The 17,739-nt window shown below is 50.3% G+C and overlaps 1 protein-coding gene across 10 annotated transcripts in view; it reads left to right on the forward strand.

Annotated features, from left to right (window-relative positions):
* DTNB (dystrobrevin beta) overlaps window positions 1–17,739 on the forward strand; it is a 648,286-nt gene that overhangs the window by 430,689 nt on the left and 199,858 nt on the right. For 9 of the 10 annotated variants that reach the window (XM_068407087.1, XM_068407167.1, XM_068406681.1 and 6 more), the window contains exons 1-2: window positions 11,303–11,386; window positions 12,065–12,143. The exons of the other annotated variant lie outside the window; for it this stretch is intronic. The gene's annotated coding sequence lies outside the window, so the exon portion shown is untranslated. Of the gene's footprint in view, window positions 1–11,302; window positions 11,387–12,064; window positions 12,144–17,739 lie in introns of those variants that run through there. 10 annotated transcript variants of the gene reach the window in all.

The raw sequence follows: 17,739 nt of genomic DNA on the forward strand, positions 1-17,739 counted from the left end.
ATAGACACGTTGCTAGTGACATCAAGGAGCTGTTCTTGATGATCCAAGACATTCTGTCCAGTTCTACGTTTCTAATCATTAAATGAACTTTGTGCTCTGTCCCATTTGGAGATGTCATATCAGTAAAAGGGTCCAACTCACCCAGGGGTGGGATGTGCTGCTTTTGAGTCACCCCTTGCCAACATCTTCACCATCGATTTCACCACAAGTTTAACAGAAAGGCAATTTTCAGTCAATGACTGGACCGAAACCAAGTGTCTGCTGAAGATCTTAACCTTATCTTCTGAAACACCTCATCTCTGTGTCAACATGAGAAGCTGCCAATGAATTTTAAGCAAATTTTGCCACATTTTGCCACTTCACTAAGAAAGCAACAGTTGTAGAAGGCGAAGGACATAGAAGATTGTGCCACTGCCTCTTCCCTGCCTCCACCCCCCCATTTTTTTCCATATTTTGCACAATTGATCTTTGAGAAAACATTTGCCCTCGAAATGACTCTGGTCTGAGTTTGCTGCCTCAGCATAAGTTGAGATCTCACTGCTGATTACTCAGTGTTGCAGCGGGCGGCTCCTACTGCCCCCCCCTTGTCTTGTTTCTTTGTGGTTCTTTTAGACGGAAGCCTGAGTGCTCTTGTACCGCTGAGAAGAACCACACAGAAGACAAATATAGCCTGTGGAAAATACTTTTTTACTTCAGAATAATGGAAAAAAATAAGCTATTTACAGTGCTATGCAACTTTCATTGCTGACGTTGCAAATCCTTCACCCTTTCTTCATACAAAACCAACTCCAGTGCTTTTTGCTGTTTTCATTTCTTCTTCACCTCTACTAAATTTGGGTTAGCCCTCTCCCGTCACACCTACTGAAAACCTTCTGTCTCACCTGAAGCTCGTCCAAAACACGGCTGCTTAAATTGCAAGTGTAGGGAAACTGAGTTGAATAGTCCTAAGAGGTATTTTATTTTTTAAATTCCATTTAGGGCTGAATATTTAGTAATGGAAAATAAAATGAACAGCTGATTCTCTGCTGGAGGTCTCTGAATACAGAGACTTGTAAATTGAAGTTATGGTACCGTTCCAAAACGTGCTGGGACACTGAATTTGAGCAAAGAGGTCACAGAATCAACCAACCAGGTTGGAAGAGCCCTCTGGGATCATCGAGTCCAACCATTGCCCTGACACCACCATGGCAACTAGACCAGGGCACTAAGGGCCATGTCCAGGCTTTTCTTAAACCCCTCCAGAGATGGGGACTCCACCACCTCCCTGGGCAGCCCCTTCCAATGGCTAATGACCCTTGCTGAGAAGAAATGCTTCCTAATGTCCAACCTGACCCTCCCCTGGCCAAGCTTGAGGCTGTGTCCTCTTGTCCTAGCGCTGGTTGCCTGGGAGAAGAGGCCGACTCCCACTGCGCTACAACCTCCCTTCAGGTAGTTGTAGACTGCACTAAGGTCACCTCTGAGCCTCCTCTTCTCCAGGCTAAACACCCCCAGCTCCCTCAGCCATTCCTCATAGGTCAGACCCTCAAGAGGTACTGATGTGGTTTATATTCTGATTTCCCCTTCAGATCTGTGCTGAGCAGTTTTTAAAGGAATAATTAAAAGGAATAAAAAAGGAATAAAAAAGCGGTTTTTAAAGGAATAATAGTCAGCACAGCCAAGCACATGTATGTGCAAACAATCACACACACAGAGCAGTGGGCCAGGACAGGCGGCAGTGCTGCACAGGAAGATGTAGGAGTTGTTTCAGACAGACATCACACTTGAGAAAAAGGAAATCTTAATACTGGGCTGCATAAATAGAAGTGTTACTGGTGAGGCTGGTGAAGCGGGTCTGTCCTGAGCACAGTATCGGGGTGGCACTGACCTGGAGTCCTGTACCTTGTGTTGGGAACCAAAGCTCAAGGATGAGTGGGCCAACTAGACATAGAATCACAGAATCACAGAATCAACCAGGTTGGAAGAGCCCTCTGGGATCATCGAGTCCAACCATTGCCCTGACACCACCATGGCAACTAGACCAGGGCACTAAGGGCCATGTCCAGGCTTTTCTTAAACCCCTCCAGAGATGGTGACTCCACCACCTCCCTGGGCAGCCCCTTCCAATGGCTAATGACCCTTGCTGAGAAGAAATGCTTCCTAATGTCCAACCTGACCCTCCCCTGGCCAAGCTTGAGGCTGTGTCCTCTTGTCCTAGCGCTGGTTGCCTGGGAGAAGAGGCCGACTCCCACTACCCTTCAGGTAGCTGTAGACTGCACTAAGGTCACCTCTGAGCCTCCTCTTCTCCAGGCTAACATGAGTCCAGAGAAGAGCAACATTTCTGCATAGAAAGCATGCCCTGCTAGGAGGGCTGCTGCTTCAACATGAGAAGAGAAAGCTTAGGGAACATCACAGCGATCTGGAAATAACTGTAAAAAGGAAGGGAGTCAAGTTACTCAACATCCAACGGAGGAAGGACAAAGAGTAGAGCAGACATAACTCTCTAATGGCAAGGCTCATTTCACACTGCAATAGGTTGCCTAGGGAGATGGTGAATTCTCCATTGCCAGAAGCTTTTTAAGCCAGGTTTGACAAGCACGTGTTCTGGGCACATGTTCCATGTTGTGAGACAAACATGATGGGCATGTTTGCCTTTCCACGGGACAGAAAGAGGTCGATTCAAGACTGACTTTCTGTGCACCATGAACACTACATTCCAAGCAAGCAGGATGCTCTTCTACTAGAACATAAAGTTAAAGAATATTGTAAACCTTCTAGATCTACAATCATCTACTTTTGGGGTTGCTTTTGTCCCGCTTAACATCTCTGCAACAGCCCCAAAATGCAAATTCCATCTTACGCTCTGATCTGAGGTGACATCATCTGAGGTTTCCTTTTGGTTTTGTTTTGTTCACAATTGGATGAAATGACGTACGATGACACTGAAGATCTTAACAAGAAGGAAAATACTCCCTATGCCAAATTTCATGTTATTTTTAAACTAGTACCACTACTCTGGAATGCTAAGTACATTCCTCTGACAAAAACTTCTTTGAATTGTATCATCAAAGCATACTCCTACAGGGGAACATCTTCAGTCTCTTCTGCTTCTTTATGTAGCTGTTTCTGCACCCAAAAGAGGAACATTGTGGGCTTGCAAGAGCTGTTTGCTATCACCAGCTCCAATCCACTTATTCACCATTTAAAGAAAATGATACTTTGAATTAAGTATCTGTAGGGTTTTACTCTCCTCTTGATGCACATATGTGTTGCCCACAAATACAAAGAGGATTTGTATGTACACAAACTGAAGGGAAAATAATTTTTTCAAATATCTAGCTTCTGTTTTTAAGCTGTAACAATGGGAAGCAGTTGAAAATGGCAGGGGGGCATTTCTAAGCATTGGTACTTTTTTCATACTTATTTCTTGAGTGTGGGATTTTCTGTCTGTCACAGATTTGGATCAGCAAGCTAGTACATAGATGTGAGGTAAACAGGTTCTCCAAATACTCGTTCTCCCTGGTCCAGAAACAAAGTAGCAGCATGAGGAAAAAGCGATTTACTGAAAAATCATAAATTTTACATTGATAATTGTCCTGGTTTCATTGGGGTTTGGTTTCAGCCATGGTGATCAGGGCCATCAGCAGCTAAACCCAGGGCAGCTGCCCCAGGATGGCCCAGGTGTGTTCTGTATCATTGACATCAAGCTCACTATAAAAGAGAGGGCTTCCTAGGAAGAGGTGTGGGTTCTCTTTCTCCTTCCTTCTCCTTCCTTCTCCTTCCTTCTCCTTCCTTCTCCTTCCTTCTCCTTCCTTCTCCTTCCTTCTCCTTCCTTCTCCTTCCTTCTCCTTCCTTCTCCTTCCTTCTCCTTCCTTCTCCTTCCTTCTCCTTCCTTCTCCTTCCTTCTCCTTCCTTCTCCTTCCTTCTCCTTCCTTCTCCTTCCTTCTCCTTCCTTCTCCTTCCTTCTCCTTCCTTCTCCTTCCTTCTCCTTCCTTCTCCTTCCTTCTCCTTCCTTCTCCTTCCTTCTCCTTCCTTCTCCTTCCTTCTCCTTCCTTCTCCTTCCTTCTCCTTCCTTCTCCTTCCTTCTCCTTCCTTCTCCTTCCTTCTCCTTCCTTCTCCTTCCTTCTCCTTCCTTCTCCTCATTGTGATTCCTGGAGCAACTTGTGGGTGATCTGTGGATGAGTCTGTTTTGTGTTGGCATTTATATTGATTTCTTAATTTCATTAAATCTGGTTAACTTCAACCTCCAAGTCCTTCCTTTTCCCAATTTTCTTCCTCATTTGGGGAAGGGACATTGGGTGAGAGAAAAACTGCTATTTTTTAGCCCCGGGTGCAGGCTAAACGAAGACAGTAATGATAAATTTAATCCTCAGTCATGTAGGATGTTTTTAAGTCTATTTCACTAACTGTAAATAGTAATGTTAGATTTCATTTGCTCTGGGTTGCCAGCACCTTTCACAGAGAAAAAGAAGGAAATACCTTTGTACTTAACTACTACACGTATGCACGGGACAGATTCTGCACGTGCTGAGGCTACCTCCCTAGATGTGGTAAAAGATATATGCATATACTATATGTCACTACTCAGAACTGACAAATTAATCTAATTTTCTGGCACTACACTTAAAAATGGGAATATGTTCCTGTTCCTATTTTTTCCTAAGGAAGAAGGAAATTAGATTTCATTATAAGAACATGAAACAGATAGATATGGCACTGGGAAACAATGTCTCCTTCAATTATGAACGAGAGATGACCAAATTGCTTTGTTATTGAAAGAAGTCAGAGGTTTTTTTAAAGAAAAATCAGTCAAAAGAGACATGATTGTTTTCTAACAAAATGCTAAAGAGAGACAAATGTCATAAACAGTTGCTCCCCTTCTCTATTGGTTTAATTCAAGTTTTAAATGTAAATCTCTAACTTAAATAAATCAGAATCTCTGGAGGGAGAAACCTATTTTAAAAACAAACTGAAACAGTCTGATCTGGTCCTCAACCAAGTCATGGCTTGGAGCAGAATGACCTCCAGAGGCCCCTTCTACCCTAAATTACTCCATGGCTTGTTGAGTGTAAAAGCAGCGTACTTGAGTGGGATGGCAGTGAGAGGATCACAGGGTAATTCAGGCTGAAAGGGACCTCAGGAGGTCTCCAGTCCAACCTCCTGCTCAGAGCAGGGGCAGCTTGGCCTCCTCCAGGTTGCTCAGGGCTCTGGAGATGACACAACCTCTGTGGGTTCCCTGCTCCAGTGCTGGACTGTCCTCGTGGACAGTTTTTCCTTCTGTCCCGCTGACTGAGACCCATTTTCTCTGATCCCTGTGTGATGCTCCACTGTGACAAACGTGGCCACATCCTCCTGACAACCTCCCTGTAGGATCAAGGTGGTGGCAATCAGGTGCCTCTCAGTCTTTTCTTCTCCAGCCTGAAGAAGCGCCAGTCCCTCAGCCTCTCCTCATAGGGCAAGCGCTGCAGTCGCTGGACCATTTTGGTGGCCCTCAGCTGAGATCGCTCCTGGGTTTTGATCTCTTCCTTGTATTAGAGGTGCTGGTCAGTGAGGGTACTGCCTGTACTGGGGGCATCCTCAGCTTCTAGCTTGTCTCCCCTTGTCGAGCAGCTGGGCGTTGCTGTCCCTGACCACAGGGTCTGAGTACAAAGTGAGGACTTCCTTCAAGCTCATATATTTACTCTAAATACCATGGTACACTTCTTGGATTTCACTCTCTCTCGATCCACTTTAAAAGCAATAGTATGTCTTTTCAGATGCTGTCACTTCATGGGACTGAATGTAGCAATGCAACGTCTTACAGAGCAGGTGGTTGATGCTGAATTCAACACATCAAGGAAAAAAAAAATATCTATTGATTTGGGATTTGAGGTGTTGGAGCGAGTCCAGAGGAGGGTGACCAAGCTGGTGAAGGGTCTGGAGGGTCTGACCTCCGAGGAACGGCTGAGGGAGCTGGGGGTGTTTAGCCTGGAGAAGAGGAGGCTCAGAGGTGACCTTAGTGCAGTCTACAACTACCTGAAGGGAGGTTGTAGCGCAGTGGGAGTCGGCCTCTTCTCCCAGGCAACCAGCGCTAGGACAAGAGGACACAGCCTCAAGCTTGGCCAGGGGAGGGTCAGGTTGGACATTAGGAAGCATTTCTTCTCAGCAAGGGTCATTAGCCATTGGAAGGGGCTGGCCAGGGAGGTGGTGGAGTCACCATCTCTGGAGGGGTTTAAGAAAAGACTGGACAACTCACTCTCATTTTTAGATTTCTCAAGTTAGATGATATGAACCTGCTCAGGGGACTAGATTCACAAAGATACAGGCATCTACATGCCTCTTTATTCACCAAAGTCCAACATGAGGACACTTAACACTCATAAACCCAGTTTATGTTCCCTAACACCAGCCTCCCTTCCATACCCTATTAATACTCCCAGCTCATTTCCTTGAGACCACATCAGAGAACTCTACGTAAGGACGTCCCCTCTCTACACACTTTCCGCTGCTGTTTTCCTTTAGCTGCACAAATAGCCCGTGTGCTAGTGCTACAGATTCTCCTTTTTTTTTTTCTTTCCCTGGAATGGCTCGGAGAGGCTGTGACCCAGAATGGAGCAATACTGGGCAGATGGATGTTGGCGTCTTGGAGGCAACTGTGCTACACGACCACAAGGGACTGGAAAGAGTTTTGTGCAAACCGTATCCATCAATCTCCCCTCCCAGGCAGTGACTTTGGCTTGGGCTGCAGCCCAGGCTTGGTTTCGCCTTTGTCAAGGAAAGGTTTTAAGCCAAGGGACTAAGTACACCCTCGTGTGACTGTATTCTCCTGTTTACACTGAGGAACCCACAGCACTTCAGAAGGGAAGAGAACAGTCTGTTCTGCCCCTGCCACGAGCTGGTGCTCACTCAGGAGGCCTGAGGGAGCAGCTGATCACAGAATAGAATCACAGAATCAATGAGGTTGGCAGAGCCCTCTGGGATCATCGAGTCCAACCATTGCCCTGACACCACCATGGCAACTAGACCAGGGCACTAAGTGCCATGGCCAGGCTTTTCTTAAACCCCTCCAGAGATGGTGACTCCACCACCTCCCTGGGCAGCCCCTTCCAATGGCTAACGACCCTTGCTGAGAAGAAATGCTTCCTAATGCCCAACCTGACCCTCCCCTGGCCAAGCTTGAGGCTGTGTCCTCTTGTCCTAGCGCTGGTTGCCTGGGAGAAGAGGCCAATTCCCACTGCGCTACAACCTCCCTTCAGGTAGTTGTAGACTGCACTAAGGTCACCTCTGAGCCTCCTCTTCTCCAGGCTAAACAACCCCAGAGATGTCGGTGCAAGGCCATTCCCAGCTATGTCTGAAAGATCATGGTGATTGGGGGATGTTCCTGAGGACCGAGCAAAAGTAGACGTCCCCTCTGTCACCAGGAAGGGCAAGGCAGATCCAGCCTCACCTCAGTCCCTGGGAAAGTGATGCAGCAAATAAGTCTGGAAACCATTTTGAAACATATGAAGGGCAAGAAGGTGATTAGGAACAGTCAGTGAAGACAAAATCAAGCCTGACCAACCTTTCAGCCTTCTGCAGTGAAAGGCCCAACCTGCCACCTATGATGAGGGAAGAGCAGTAGATGTCTACCTGGGCTTTAGCACAGCTTTTCCAACTCTCCCATAACATAGTCACAAACTGGTGAAGAACACACTAGATAAGGGGGCAGTGAGGCAGATGGCACACCAGCTGAACTGCCAGGCTCAGCGGGTTATGATCAGTGGCACAAAGTCCAGTTGGAGGCCAGTCACTAGTGGTGTTCCCTGAGCTTGGTACTGGGTCCAAACGTTTAACATCCCCCTTATGATCTAGATGATGGGACAGTGTACAACCTCAGCAAGTCTGCAGAGGAAACAAAACTGGGAGGAGTGGTTGATCCTCCAGATGATTGTGCTGCCATTTAGAGGAGCCTCAACAGGCTGGAAGAATGGGCATAGAAGAACCCTGTCAAGTTCAAAGGGAAATGCCAAGTCCTGCACTCAGGAGGAACAGCCCCATGTACCAGTACGGGCCGGTGGATGACTGGCTGGAAGACAACTTGGCAGAAAGAGACCTGGGGTCCTGGTGGCCAGCAGTGTGCCCTTGGGACACAGGTCAACAGCATCCCGGGCTGCATGAGAGTGTCACCAGCAGGTTGAGGGAGGTGATCCTTCCCCCCTCTCAGCACTGGTGGGATGGCCCCTGGCCCATGCAAGATGCCCAGCATTGCCTGGAGGATGTTTGGGAGAACAGTGATTGGGCTGGAGCATCTACAGACACACTAAAATTCATTGGTTGCTTCACTGCTTCACCAGTTGAACAGCACCATCAAATTCCAGTGCCAGTGCTGACATCCTGCTGCTACTTAATTTACCAGCATAGATGCAGGCAGCAGAAACAACCCTCCTCACCACCTCTGCCTGCTCTGGTTCCACTGCTGCTAGTGGACCTCACTCAGGATTCAGGGGAAAAAAAACATGTACTATCATTTGCACATATACAGCTCAGAATATACATTAACACAACACTAACTAGAATGTTTAAGCAATGTTTTTTTCTCTCATTTTCCTGTTCCCTCATGACAAAGTATCTCCCTCCCACACATGCAAAATGTTAGCAGTCTCTCCTCTCCACACGCAGTGTAAGAGTCCTGTTCCTTCCCCACAGGCACAGAAAACATTCTGCAGCAGGAACCATGGCATTTCCACGCAGGCAGACTGATCAGAGGGAGACCGCACGCACAGCCTGGAACAGATGCCCGTCCTGTCCAATCTTCCTCAGAAAACACTCACGTACTCGTCGTTGCTGTGACTGTTCGTACTGCGCTTGGCTGCCAGCAAGGCAAGCTGTAATCTAGCTGATTGCTATGCAATAGCGTTCTCCAGCCAGACACAGATGGTCAAAGAATGGAGCAAGGGAGATACATTGGCATTTGAAAAACTGCTATTCCTCTGGTGGGGCGAGGTGTGAGACACAGCAGGGTGGTTTCAGAAGACTCCCCTGGTGTACAAGTGACTCTTCCTTGAAGTTCCTTACAAGCCAAAGCTGCCCTGCCAGCCCACGAGGGCTGTTGAAGGTATCATCACAGCAAGACACACGGACAGAGCTAGGGCACTACTACACCAGCAGAGACCTTCAGTGGAGGATCCTGCAGGCTGCTTTGGTGACGGCTGCTGAGGGGCTGGCCGTGTGTTGACCGTTGTAGGTTCCACCCCACATCCCTACCCGCCACCCAGGCCCTGGGCCTTTTCCATTGCAGAGCCCCAGCCCAATCCTGAAACTCACCAATGCTCCTGGGGACAAAACCAGGCCACATCTCAGCACACAGGAGCAGGTGCTGAGCGGCACCAGGCTGACTGGCTCTGTGGAGCTTTGATGTGTGTATATATATATACATATATATATATATATATATTTGATGGGTGACGAGAAGCTCACCATGAGCCGGCAACGTGCGCTGGCAGCCCAAAGCCACCCATGTCCTGGGCTGCATCCCCAGCAGCGTGGCCAGCAGGGCGAGGGGGGGGATTCTGCCCCTCTGCTCCGCTCTCGGGAGACCCCCCCTGCAGTGCTGCGTCCAGCTCTGGGGCCCAACAGAAGGACACGGAGCTGTTGGAGCGAGTCCAGAGGAGGCCACGGAGATGCTGAGAGGGCTGGAGCCCCTCTGCTCTGGAGACAGGCTGAGAGAGCTGGGGCTGTTCAGCCTGGAAGGAGAAGGCTCCGGGGAGACCTTCTAGCACCTTCCAGTGCCTGAAGGGGCTACAGGAAAGCTGGAGAGGGGCTTTTGACAAGGGCATGGAGTGACAGGACGAGGGGGAACGGTTTTAAACTGAAAGAGGGGAGATTGAGATGAGATGTGAGGAAGAAATTCTTTGCTGTGAGGGTGGTGAGACCCTGGCCCAGGTTGCCCAGAGCAGCTGTGGCTGCCCCCTCCCTGGCAGTGTTCAAGGCCAGGTTGGATGGGGCTGGGAGCAACCTGGTCTGGTGGAAGGTGGCCCTGCCCATGGCAGGGCAGTGGAACTGGATGATCTTTGAGGTCCCTTCCAACCCAAACCAGTCTGTGATTCTGTGATTCTATCCATCACTTGTGTTCAGTTCTGGGCCCCTTAGTGCAAGAAAGACATTGAGGTGCTGGAGTGAGTCCAGAGAAGGGCAATGGGGCTGGGGAAGGGTCTGGAGCACAAGTGTGATGGGGAGCGGCTGATGGACCTGGGGGTGTTTAGCCTGGAGAAAAGGAGGCTGAGGGGAGACCTTCTCGCTCTCTACAACTGCCTGCAAAGAGGGTGTAGCGAGGGGGGGTCGGTCTCTTCTCCCAGGTAACAAGTGATGGGACGAGAGGAAGCGGCCTCAAGTTGCCCCAGGGGAGGTTTAGATTGGAGATCAGGGACAATTTCTTCATGGAAAGGGTTGTCAAGCGCTGGCACAGGCTGCCCAGGGCAGTGGTGGAGTCCCCATCCCTGGGGGGATTTAAAAGCCGTGTAGATGTGGTGCTGAGGGACATGGGTTAGTGGTGGCCTTGGCAGTGCTGGGTTAGTGGTTGGACTTGATGGTCTTAAAGGTCCTTTCCAACCAACACGATTCTGTGATTCCATGATTCTATATATATACACCCGCACACCACACTGTGCTTTTTGGAGTCCCAGCAACACCACGGAGCGCTCTACCAGAGCCTGCCCGTGCCGGGCTTCCCCCAGGGCCCGGTGGGCACTGACAGGGCGCCCTCGGGCTCAGAACAGGGTTTCCACAGTCACCTCCAGGCATTTAAAAGGCTTTAAGAGGCCGCCTCTCCGCTCCATGCAGCTCTAGAGGCACCAGAGGCGACCGCGGACCCGGCGGGCCCTGACGGGGCGGGGGTGGGGCCGGGCCCCGCCCTCAGCCGCGCGCACTGCGCCTGCGCGCTGCCGCTGCGCCCTCGGGGCGGGGCCGCCTCGGGAGGCCGCCGGCGCGCGCTGGGCCGCTGATTGGCTGGAGGGCACGAGCGCGCCAAGGGGCCCGTTGGCGCAGAGAGAGCGCGCGCGCGCTGCCGGCGCGCGGCCTCGGCCGCCGATTGGCTGAAGGGGGCGCGCGGGGTGAGCGCACGCACGTCCGCCGCCGGCGGAGCGTCTTGCCTCGTGATTGGCGGGCAGGGAGCGGGAGGGGCGGGGGGGGCTGGCGGCCTCGGCTGCTGATTGGCTGATGCGGCGGAGGAGGGAGGGGGTGAGGCGAGCGCGGGCTCAGATTGGCGGGGGTGCGCGCGGCCCTGCGGAGGCGTGCGGGGATTGGCTGGGCGCCGCGCGGCGGCCGGGGACCGTCGGAGCGGGGAGGCTGAGGCGTGCGGCCGCCCGCGGAGCCGGCGGCGGCCGGAGCCCGCCCGGACGGTGCGTCCCGCGGCCGCGGCTCCCCGGGACCCCCCCGACCGCCGCCCCCGGGAGAGGTGCGTGCTCGGCGGGACGCTGGCGGGGCCGAGGCGGGCCCGCTGCGAGCTCCGCTACCGCCCGCGGGGTGGGAGGGTGCGGGGCCTGGTGGGGAGGAGGGGGCCGCTGCCCCGCCGCTGCCGGGCGGGGTGCCGGGGCCGGCAGGTGGGCAGGCTCGGGGCGCGCCCCTCCTGCCTGCACGGGCTCGGCGGCAGCGCCAAACCGGAGCCCCTCGCCTCAGCCGCGGGAGGTTGCGGGTGCGGTGGCGGGGTTTGCCGTGCTGCGGGGCCTGGCGCGGAGGAATGGCCGAGCGGAGCGCGCTGCGGGGGGCCCGGGACGGAGGAGAGCTGCGCTGCCGTGTTGGGCGCTCCTAGAGGGGCCGTGGATACCTTGGAGAGAGCCTCGGGGTTTACCCGTCCCCCGCCGCCGCTGCTCGCCCTGTGGAGCGTGTTGGCTGGCGGTGGGGACAGTCCCGGCACCCGGGTGGGTCCCGCTGTGTCTCACTGCTCATCTTGGGGCAGACAGACCCAGGATCCGCAGGCTTCGTTTCTTTGTGATTAACAGGAGACACAATCAGGGCAAAAGCAGCATAATCACAGTTGTAACTGCAAAATAGAGGGGAGAGGTTATTTTTCTGTGGAAAACCACGTGTTTCTTGGGAAAAAAAATTTGTTTCTTTCTCCCCATCATCTTTTTAGATTGTCTTTAAAGGTTTGAAGAAGGAACTGAGCCCAGGAAAGTGGAAGTTGCCCTGAGAGACTTCTCAGTGTAATTCAGGTAATGGGATGTGTTGTGACTACCTGTGGCGTTGAACTTAAAAACTGGTGTTATGTAACTGATCTCAGTTGCCTGAACTGATAATTGAAATTTTTCTCTTGTGACAAACTTCTCGTATGAAGTAGTGATTTCTGCATTTTATGTGAGGTGTTGGGCATGTAAAAATATTCCTCTGTGAGATGCAATCCTGTGTTTAAAACCACAACACAATTACATTCTCGTGCAGCAGATCCCTTAGCTGGAGAAGGTGAGGCCAGTGGATATCCTTACCTAGGAGACCCTTAGTGGTGTGCAGAGCACCCCCATAGTACTTTCTTCTTTGAGAGGGGACTGGTGAGCTGCCAGGAATGGGCTGGACAGTACAAGGATACTGTGAAAGTTGTTTCTGTGCTGCTTGAAAATGCATGTCTAATAGAATCTGAGTTATTACAGTTAGAATTTGGTCAATAGTTGTGCATGACTGCCCTTTAAAAATGCTTTATACTTTCAGTTTTCTTTAGTTCCTAAAACTGACTGTACAGTCTGATGCTCTGTCTGGTGTGGCTGCCCAGTGACAAAACGTGCCACGTGCCTGAAACAGTGGTTCAAAAATTCAGAACTGTCAGTTCCAGGTTTGAAAAGTTGGGAAATGTTGGACTGAAGAATTGGTTTTTTTACTTTTTTTCTTTCTCCCCTCCCTCTCTTCTTTCTTTTCCCTGGTGAGTGTATATCATCCTGTACTGCTAGATGGTATCATAAAGTACACCCAAAGGCAAGGAGGTAACCCAAAAGCATTGGTTTCAGACTGTTGCCTTTTGTGTTTCCTGTTCTCCAAAGGATATTTTGGATTAATGGGGAAGTTAGGTAAAAGGGCAAACGTGCCACTGACCTGCACGTGGGTCGGGGCAATCCCAAGCACAAATCCAGGCTGGGCGGAGAATGGACTGAGAGCAGCCCTGAGGAGAAGGACTTGGGGGTGATGGGTGACGAGAAGCTCCCCATGAGCCGGCAACGTGCGCTGGCAGCCCAGAAAGCCACCCGTGTCCTGGGCTGCATCCCCAGCAGCGTGGCCAGCAGGGCGAGGGAGGGGATTCTGCCCCTCTGCTCCGCTCTCGGGAGACCCCCCCTGCAGTGCTGCGTCCAGCTCTGGGGCCCAACAGAAGGACACGGAGCTGTTGGAGCGAGTCCAGAGGAGGCCACGGAGATGCTCCGAGGGCTGGAGCCCCTCTGCTCTGGAGACAGGCTGAGAGAGCTGGGGCTGTTCAGCCTGGAGAAGAGAAGGCTCCGGGGAGACCTTCTAGCACCTTCCAGTGCCTGAAGGGGCTACAGGAAAGCGGGAGAGGGGCTTTTGACAAGGGCCTGGAGTGACAGGACGAGGGGGAACGGTTTTAAACTGCAAGAGGGGAGATTGAGATGAGATGTGAGGAAGAAATTCTTTGCTGTGAGGGTGGTGAGAGCCTGGCCCAGGTTGCCCAGAGCAGCTGTGGCTGCCCCCTCCCTGGCAGTGTTCAAGGGCAGGTTGGATGGGGCTGGGAGCAACCTGGTCTGGTGGAAGGTGTCCCTGCCTGTGGCAGGGGGGTGGAACCAGATGATCTTTAAGGTCCCTCCCAACCCAAACCATTCTATCATTCTGTGACCTGTAGACTTCTTTTTTAGAGAAGCTGGAAAGAGAATTAATTACTGTAGACAGTGTAGGGCACATTGAGCAATAACCTCTCTCACCAGAACATGTATGTTTTGCAGAGACTCTCCGTGGCCAATGCTACAGTCTTTTTCTGAAGTTCTTTTCCAGACTAGTCAGTTCCTGTCACGTTTCCAGCAACATCGTTCCTTTCACCCTTAAATTCTTGCTATGCTTTCGTCTGTCCAGGATGCTACTCCAGAGGTAGCTTGCTTAGGTCATTGCCTTGACTGTATTGTCCTATTTAAATCCTGTTTGGGTTTCTGCTTCTTATCATGATCATACATAGGATTCTTGTCTTCATTTTGTAGCTGTTTGATTTATCCCCCATCTGCCACTGAGGTCTTCTTCAGAACCAAGAAGGGAGCTCCCCACTCTGGTGTTTGGGATGGAGTTTGTTACCTCCTTGTTACATGATCTCACATTTAAGAGGATACATCCAGTAGAACTCTGTGTCACTTTGTGACACCCCGCCTTGTTCATTAAAGTTTTTGTTGTGATGAAGGCAGAAGCCCTGACAGCATTTGGACTGCTGGCAGGCTGACTGGTATTGTCTCAAACTCCCCCTTTGTTTGCAGCAGACTGTTTCTTGTCTTGGGCTGTAGGTTATTTAAATGGTGAATTCCTTTGTGTTGCAGCTCATAAACTAGAAGCCTGAATGTTTCACAGAACCTAGGTGTTTCAATAATAATGCACATTTTAAGAAGTTGAGATGAATAGTATAGAAACTTTAGGAAGAAGCTGTAATGAGAAAAGATGTTGAGGTGCTGGAGCGAGTGCAGAGGAGGGTGACCAAGCTGGTGAAGGGTCTGGAGGGTCTGACCTGCGAGGAACGGCTGAGGGAGCTGGGGGTGTTTAGCCTGGAGAAGAGGAGGCTCCGAGGTGACCTCAGTGCAGTCTACAACTACCTGAAGGGAGGTTGTAGCGCAGTGGGAGTCGGCCTCTTCTCCCAGGCAACCAGCGCTAGGACAAGAGGACACAGCCTCAAGCTTGGCTAGGGGAGGGTCAGGTTGGCCATTAGGAAGCATTTCTTCTGAGCAAGGGTCATTAGCCATTGGAAGGGGCTGCCCAGGGAGGTGGTGGAGTCACCATCTCTGGAGGGATTTAAGACAAGACTGGCCATGGCACTTAGTGCCCTGGTCTAGTTGCCCTGGTGGTGTCAGGGCAATGGTTGGACTCGATGATCCCAGAGGGCTCTTCCAACCTGGTTGACTCTGTGATTCTGTAATGCAAGAACAAGGGCTTTTGCAATATCATAAAGGCATAATTTTTCTATCAGTTTAATTAAATTACACACTTAGTACCACCGGGTGGCATTAGGAGTGACAGCTTACAGTTGTTTGTAGCCACGGGCGTGTGTTATCTGTGGTGTGTTGTGCAAGCTGACAGTTCTTGAAGAAAAATCAAGTCTTGAAGTTTAAACCAACGACTTGGGGAATAGTTGGCACGCTGACCAGAGCGCACAGCACGCATACTTGGCTTCGTGGGGCTGGTCCCTTAGGGCTTTTATAGGACCTAAATGAGGTATTGAAATAGACACTCTGCAAATTATTTCCTAGAACTTCCTTTAAGAGGAAAGGTAAATAATTCTCTTAGCTCAGACCTCGTAGTCTAGTGTTGATGCTGCCCTTGTAGGTGGAGGCTACATCACCTGGTGGAAATGTGGAGGATTTCCCAGCAGGTGTGAAGCTTTCAGCCTTCACCCACAGCACAGCCTGATTCTCTTGCTGTTATCACTGCTACTTTTTTTTTTAAATTGTGGTTTCAGGATTGTGTTATCTGGTGATAAAGATTTGAATTAATATTTGTATTAAGTTAATATTTCTTTTATTTTCCCTTAAGCACCAGGGAGATGAACTCATGATTGTATTGTGTGTGTTTGGTTTAGTGTTTAAACAGGTTTCTACTGATAAACTGTACCTAAACTTAAATAGTTTCATGGGTCTTTTCCAGTCCTGTGGGCTTTCAGGGGCTACTAAAAGAAATGAAAGTATTTTAACTTCTCAGCTGTGCTTAAGTGATAGATATTTATAAAAATACTGACACCAATGAAGATTTTTAGGCAACCTAAATCTGGAAGAAATGGTAGGAGACCTTGTGATTTTTCCTTGCTTAAAGAAAGAAAAAAGCTTCATTTGTGCCCACAGTTGGTCAGATATTTGAATGTTGCATCACAGATGGTTGGAAAAGCAGCTGACCGAGCTCTGCATGGGTTACAGACGTGTACATGGGCACAGCAACAGAGGACCATGGAGAGCTGGATGCTAAGGACTGAGTATTCTAGAAGGGATTTTTGAATATAGTCAGCAAGGAGCAGTTAGGTGGGAGGCAGGGTAGGGATGGCGTTTCCAGTTGTGCTATAATGTATTCTGTGTGACTGCTTGGAGGTCAGTTTTTTGTAGCAACTGACTAGACTATGAGAAGAAACTTATGGGAACAGTAAACATGAAGAAAACTTGCCTGGTGTCCTGGTTTTGCAGGGATAAAATTTATAGAATCCCTTTTCTGTTCCATGTTGTTTCAGTGTGTGGCCAGCTGTGGGCTGGTGATCAAGGCCATGAGCAGTTAAACCCAGGGCAGCTGCCCCAGGCTGGCCCACAGGTGTGTGCTGTGGCATTAAGGTCATGTTCACTATGAATGGGAAAGCTCGTGGGGATGGGGGGCTCTTTGCTCTGCTGTCTTCTCCATCTTTCTCCTTTGAGAAAGACCAAGCTGGTGAAGGGTCTGGAGGGTCTGACCTCCGAGGAACGGCTGAGGGAGCTGGGGGTGTTTAGCCTGGAGAAGAGGAGGCTCAGAGGTGACCTTAGTGCAGTCTACAACTACCTGAAGGGAGGTTGTAGCAGGGTGGGAGTCGGCCTCTTCTCCCAGGCAACCAGCGCTAGGACAAGAGGACACAGCCTCAAGCTTGGCCAGGGGAGGGTCAGGTTGGACATTAGGAAGCATTTCTTCTCAGCAAGGGTCATTAGCCATTGGAAGGGGCTGCCCAGGGAGGTGGTGGAGTCCCCATCTCTGGAGGGGTTTAAGAAAAGCCTGGCCATGGCACTTAGTGCCCTGGTGTAGTTGCCATGGTGGTGTCAGGGCAATGGTTGGACTCGATGAGCCCAGAGGGCTCTGCCAACCTCATTGATTCTGTGATTCTTCTCCCTGCTCAACTGTTGTGATCCCTGGAGGGACTTGCCACCACTCTGTGGGCTGAGTATAACTTTGTGTGTTTTGTATTAGCATTGATATTGGTTTTCTTATTTTATTAAATCTGTTTATATTTCAACCCAGGAGTCTCCCTCCTTTCCCAATTCCCTTTCTCAGCTGGGGAGGGGTCTTGGGTGATGGAGCAGCTGGTTGTTTAGCCCTGGGTGTGGGCTAAATGGAGATACCTGGGTATGAGTATATGACTGTGCTCTACAGGTTGTATGGCAGAGCAGACAGCAGATTATTTGGAAGTAGCTGTGCTACGCAGTATGCACATTAAAATGCTTCTTGCCCTGGTTACCTGGTGGATGCCACCAAAATATGGTTTGGGTTCTTCTAACACCTTGCAAGATGAGCAAGGCTGCAAGTCTTGAGAGGCATCACTGGGATTGCCCAGAGGAGCGGCCTGGCTGCGTGGGCATGGTGTCCAGGGAGAGGGGTGCCCGGGGACAGGCAGCATGCCATGGAGAAAGCACAGCAGTCTTCTTTGAGTTTATTTATATTATATTTTTTGCAGTGCTTATGGAATCTTATCTTTTAATTATTGTGTTACTCTTTTATGTATTTATATTTTAATAGAAGGATCACATCAAAGGAAATACTGAGGCAGCAGGGGAGGCACTGGTGGTTTGGACAACTAGTTTGGGTACAGCCACATTTTGGAAGGAGGTATTGTATGTTTCTGGCAGCTCGGGCAAAACTAAGGTTTTCTTGTATATGTTCATTTTCCCAGCGACTGTGGCAAAT

The sequence above is a fragment of the Nyctibius grandis genome, chromosome 1 (assembly GCF_013368605.1).
Source record: "Nyctibius grandis isolate bNycGra1 chromosome 1, bNycGra1.pri, whole genome shotgun sequence".
Taxonomy (NCBI): Eukaryota; Metazoa; Chordata; class Aves; order Nyctibiiformes; family Nyctibiidae; genus Nyctibius; species Nyctibius grandis.